We start from the raw sequence: 5,388 nt of genomic DNA on the forward strand, positions 1-5,388 counted from the left end.
ATAGACCGGAGCAATGCCGTGTACTGCCTTATCCGTTCAGAAATAGGATTTTATAATCAACTCTAAATGCAACCAGGAGCCAATGCAGCGATTTCAGTACCGGTGTTATATGGTCGTACTTGCTGGTTCTACTGACAATTCTCACTGCAGAATTCTGTACAAACTGTAGCCTGGATACAGTCTGGTATGGACAACCTGATAGCGAAGCATTACAATAGTCCAGCCTGCTTGAAACAATAGCAAGAACCAGTTTCTCAGCATCCTGCCTACGTAGGAATCATCTTAATTTAGCTGTTTCTCAACCGAAGGAAGCACGACCCAGTCAAAGCATTAATATAAGACACAAATGACAGCTTTCCATCCAACAAGACACCCAATTCCTTAACGCAATCTGTACGCTTGAAGCTTATACCATTTGTGGTAAAGACTGGTGTGATTGTGTCAAGAGTTTTGGCATCACCACCTACCACAAGTACCTCTGTTTTGTTGTCATTTAGAGATAAATTTACTCATCCATAGTTTTATATTGCTAAAACAATTAGCTAAAGACACCACATGTGATGGGTCATCACGCTTAAATGAAACATATAGCTGTTTGTCATCAGCACATGAGTGGAAACTTACATTGTGTTTGTGAATGATGTCACCTATTGGTAATTAACTTTGTTAATGGGTGTATTATTACTATTATTATTATTGTTGTTATTATTACAACCTAAAAAGTCACTTTATACTGGGGTCACTTGTAACATTCATCCTCACTCCACCAAGCAATTCGTAAAGCACTATTTCTCATAAATAATTAATAAATCTAGTCGCACAGTCTCATTTCTAATAAAACTGCCTTTCAGGAGCATTCTGTGTATTTTATAATTATAGTTTATATGTAAGGCTTTTTTTTGCCTTTTCCACTTTTAGCACTTTCTTTGAAATTAGTTTTCTTTACTGCTCATTTTTATAGATGGTAAAGAGTCACGAGATTTCTGAGAGAGGCTTGTGAGTAAGTGCACTGCTATCTGAGACATAGAGAGTTGAGATGTGTATGCTGAATTGAAATTTTTGTTCTCATACAGTATTTTTTACGCGAGAAAATAGCTTCTTTTGAGAATTTTAGAGCACAAGTTAAATTTGCTCTTAAGTTTGAAGTCTTATGAATTTTTACATTTATAGCGAAGTTAGCCTTTGCTATACGAACGTGCATTATTTTATTTTTAATTATGACACCAGATTGTCCTCTTTGTTGTATTCAATAAGAGAAGTACTTTTTTAACTAGAATTGACACAAATGTGTAAAAGATGCATCAGCACTTTAAATGCAGCTCATTAGTAACTCACTGGCAATAACAGACGGACCCATACAGGTTTAGTATTATGTTGCAAGTCTGACTCAGAAATTAATCTGATTCTTTATAGTCAAAAGCAGAGAAAGAAGGGTGACTACTGTGACACGCGGCCCTTTGACTATGGATTCAAACTGGGCATGTGACGTCTTCATGTCAGGCGATTATGAGACTAGAGATGACAGGTATGATCAGATGAGCCTGTGCAACCCAGGAATGCTGCAGAGACATTGTCACTACTATAAATTCGCTGGATCATGCCAGAAAATGATAGAATCCTACAGGAAGTGAGCAAAGAAGAGGTGAACAATGGCGCAGTTTTTTCAATTTATTTCCCGTCTTAATAATGTTGAATTCTCTTCCATTTTCCATGTGCATATAATTATGTTTATGAATCATCATGTGAAAGGTTCTAAAAATAGTCACGCTCCAAGCGCCACTTCCCTTGGGGCTCTGTGTGTGCGGAGCTGGGTGTTACAGTGCCACCTGCTAATTGTGACTCGGATTAAATGTCTAAAGTTAAACTAAACTGACAGCGTTTAGACAATTGTTTATTTCTTTCATTTTGTTAATGGATTTCTGCTGAAGTTAACATTTCTGTATATACGTATGTCCGTTTTTGCTTATGGGTGTAGTGTACTTCCACTGTGGCGGTGCACTGGGGTCACCTGCGCCGCTCAGCGGATGTGTTTTTACCTTGAACTAAGCAGTACGAGTGTGCCCCCTTAACTACCTGTACCAGGTGTAGGAAAGACTGCAATTCTGTGGTGTGGCGCAGCAACGGTAGGTAAGTAAAGCAAAGAAACAGCACAAAACTGTTGTTCGCACAGGTTTATAAGAGCAGCTTGTGGAAAAAAATGTCACGGGAGATGTTGACGTAGGACACGCACAGGACAGGAGCAGAAGTGTTCAGGGCTCAATCTGATGTGTTTTCAGAGCTTAATCCAAAAGTCCGAGAAGTCTTTTTTTCTTCATTAATCGCAAAAGCCCACAGCAAACCTGAGTTATTCCTAAGAGAATATGTGACTCTTCTGGACTCACTTTGACCATGACGTACTAAGTTCATGTAATGTGTAAACGTTCATGCACTATAACTTTGACCATGCCTATTAAACAATGGATATATCTTCATGCAACTGCTCCTGTAATTTAAATGTTTATATATATATTAAAAAAATTTACTAGTAAGGAATCGTTGATATTCGGTTAGGGTTTATACAGCTATTCGTGATGTACATCAATTCAGATGGTGGTGAGAAACAAAGAAACTGCACTTCGGTATGATGCGTCTCCCTTTCTGCTGATGTAATGCAGAAATTGTATTTTCTATGACACGTACGTCGCTTTGGAGAAAAGCGTCTGCTAACTGAATAAACGTAAATATATTGTAAATATACACCTGCATGTGGAACAGGAAAGGAACACGAAAAAGCCAACAGTTCCGAGACGAAACGACGGTAGTGCAGGGAACCGAAGTAGAAGCGTGAGCAATGAATCATTGTGATGACAGAGTAATGTACAATGCGTTGCTTTTCCTTTGGGGGGAGTGTCTTGTCAGTAAAAGGAGACTGAAAAGTGAGCGTACGTGTTGGCACTGCGCGTAGCTGGTTGGGATACCAAACGCATTCTGTCACCTGGGCTATCAGCCTTGTTTATGGAGCCAGCAGACTGATATCTCCGTTTCCACCCAGCTTCTAGACCCTTAATGTGAACCCTTGGCAAATGAGTTAAAATTCCTGTCTTATCCATCTACTCTGATTAATGCGCTATACTATGCTATACATGTCAGTGTATGTTTACATATATATAGAGTTTAACATCAAGTGCAGGAGTTGCATATTATGTAACTGATGGATTTGTACGCAGATCTACGGCAGCTAATGACGAGCAGGGGGACACAGATTTATTTGCATCCCGTCCGTGATGGTGCTCTGGTGTCATTTTGAGATAGACTAGTCTTGGTCACTAGGATCTCTAGTACACAATTATTATGTTCAGGTGTATGATTCATGAACGGAACAGTTAAGTCTGCCTACGGGGAGTCAGCTGAAGGCCAGGTCATATGTTGGAGATGCTAGAGAAGCTCCATCGATATTATCTCCCTGTCCCAGACATGTAGTGAGTCTTTCCGTAGGGTCATTCCTTATTGTGTTTTTACTATGCTTCGGTGTTAAGATCATACTTTTCTCTGGCCTTTAGAGACCTTGTACTGAATGACTGTCATGGTCACAACTGGAACGGTGTGTCTGATTTCAGGCATGGCACACGGGAGGCTGGGGTAAGAAGGGCTGTTTGTGGAGAGTGGGCGGAGGCTGTCTGGCATTCCCAGTCCCCCTATCACTCAGACATAGCTGTGTATCTCTCTAGAAGCAGAGGTAATGTTACAGGTCTGGCTAAAGCGCTGGTATCCACTCATGAAACAGAAGGTCAGAAGAGCCCTGACACACAGAAAAGAGTTTTCGCTAAGAGAGTTCCAAGCCCCACAAAACAATACATTTCATAATCCAGGGACAAACCTGCACTCATACATTGTCTGCGATTTAATTACGTGCTTATGACAATGCTATTGAAACAACTTCCAGTACTGAAGAAGTTTTCTTTTGAAAAGTACACGATGTATCTCACTGATGGTCTAAATGTAATATAGGTTTATTTACATTATTATTATTACTGTTACTGTTGTTGAAACTAGTCCATTACAGGGTAATCAAACACACTCATTCACTTGTACATACACAAACTAAGGGCAATTTAAAATCAACAATTTACCTGAAACACACGTACCTATATATACCCAATGTAAATACGCAAACTTCCAAATTGTGCAGTTTCAATTGTGAAAAAATGAATATAGACTACATATTTCATCTTTTCAAGCAAATTGTTTCTGGGTTATAAATATATAGTATGTTAACTTAATGTAGATGCATTATAGAATACTTATACTTTTTCAATGTAGTCCAAAGCTGACGTTTCAAATCTCATTTTCTACTGACTGGTAGTTACATAACGGGCCATGTCAAGAAAATAAAGAACAGACTTAACGACAAGAGAATGACTATTTCTTGGTAACCATAATTCGCACCACCTGTTTTATATTGAATCATTGCTGACATTTATTCATTTAGCTGACACTTTCTCCAAAGCAACTTACAACATAAAGGTTACACTTATTTACCCATTTATACAGCTGGGTTTTTTTTATTTTAACTGGAGTAATTTAGGGTGGGTACCTTGCTAAAGGGTTTACAGCCAGAGGTGTGGATTGAGCCTACAAGCTTTAGATCCAAAAGCAGCAGCTCTAACCACTACACTACCAGCTCTCCCCTAATGGTTCTCTGTTACATCATCATAGTTTCTGCATTTATTCCTTCAGGTAACACATACACAGAAGCTGCTTGTCCCAGCAAACCAGAGTCTAACCTGGCAACACAGGAGGGGGAGGGGACACACCCAGGATGGGACGCCAGTCCATCGCAGGGCACCCCAAGCAGGACTCAAACCCCAGACCCACCAGAAAGCAGGACTAAGCCAAGCCCACTGCACCACCGCCGCCCCCCCTTCAGCTAAATCACACCTCCATTTATTAAACGTACCTCTAGGGAAATTTGTTATTTTTGTTTATATACCTACAGGTAAACCACACCTTCATCTGATTCACTGCAGATTAAAACACACATCATCGTCTGAACCGTTTGTCCCATACGGGGCCACGGGGAGCCGGAGCCTAACCGGGTAACACAGGGCGTAAGGCTGGAGGGGGAGGGGACACACCCAGGACGGGACGCCAGTCCATCGCAAAGCACCTCAAGCAAGACTTGAATCCCAAACCCACCCAAGAGCAGGACCCAGTCCAACCCACTGCACCACCGCACCCCCCAGATTAAAACACACACACACACTTTCAGAACCGCTCGTCCCATACGGGGTCACGGGGAACCGGAGCCTACCCGGCAACACAGGGCGTTAGGCCGGAGGGGGAGGGGACGCACCCAGGACAGGACGCCAGTCCGTCGCAAGGCACCCCAAGCGGGACTCGAACCCCAGA

Source organism: Scleropages formosus, chromosome 1, assembly GCF_900964775.1.
Source record: "Scleropages formosus chromosome 1, fSclFor1.1, whole genome shotgun sequence".
Lineage (NCBI taxonomy): Eukaryota > Metazoa > Chordata > Actinopteri > Osteoglossiformes > Osteoglossidae > Scleropages > Scleropages formosus.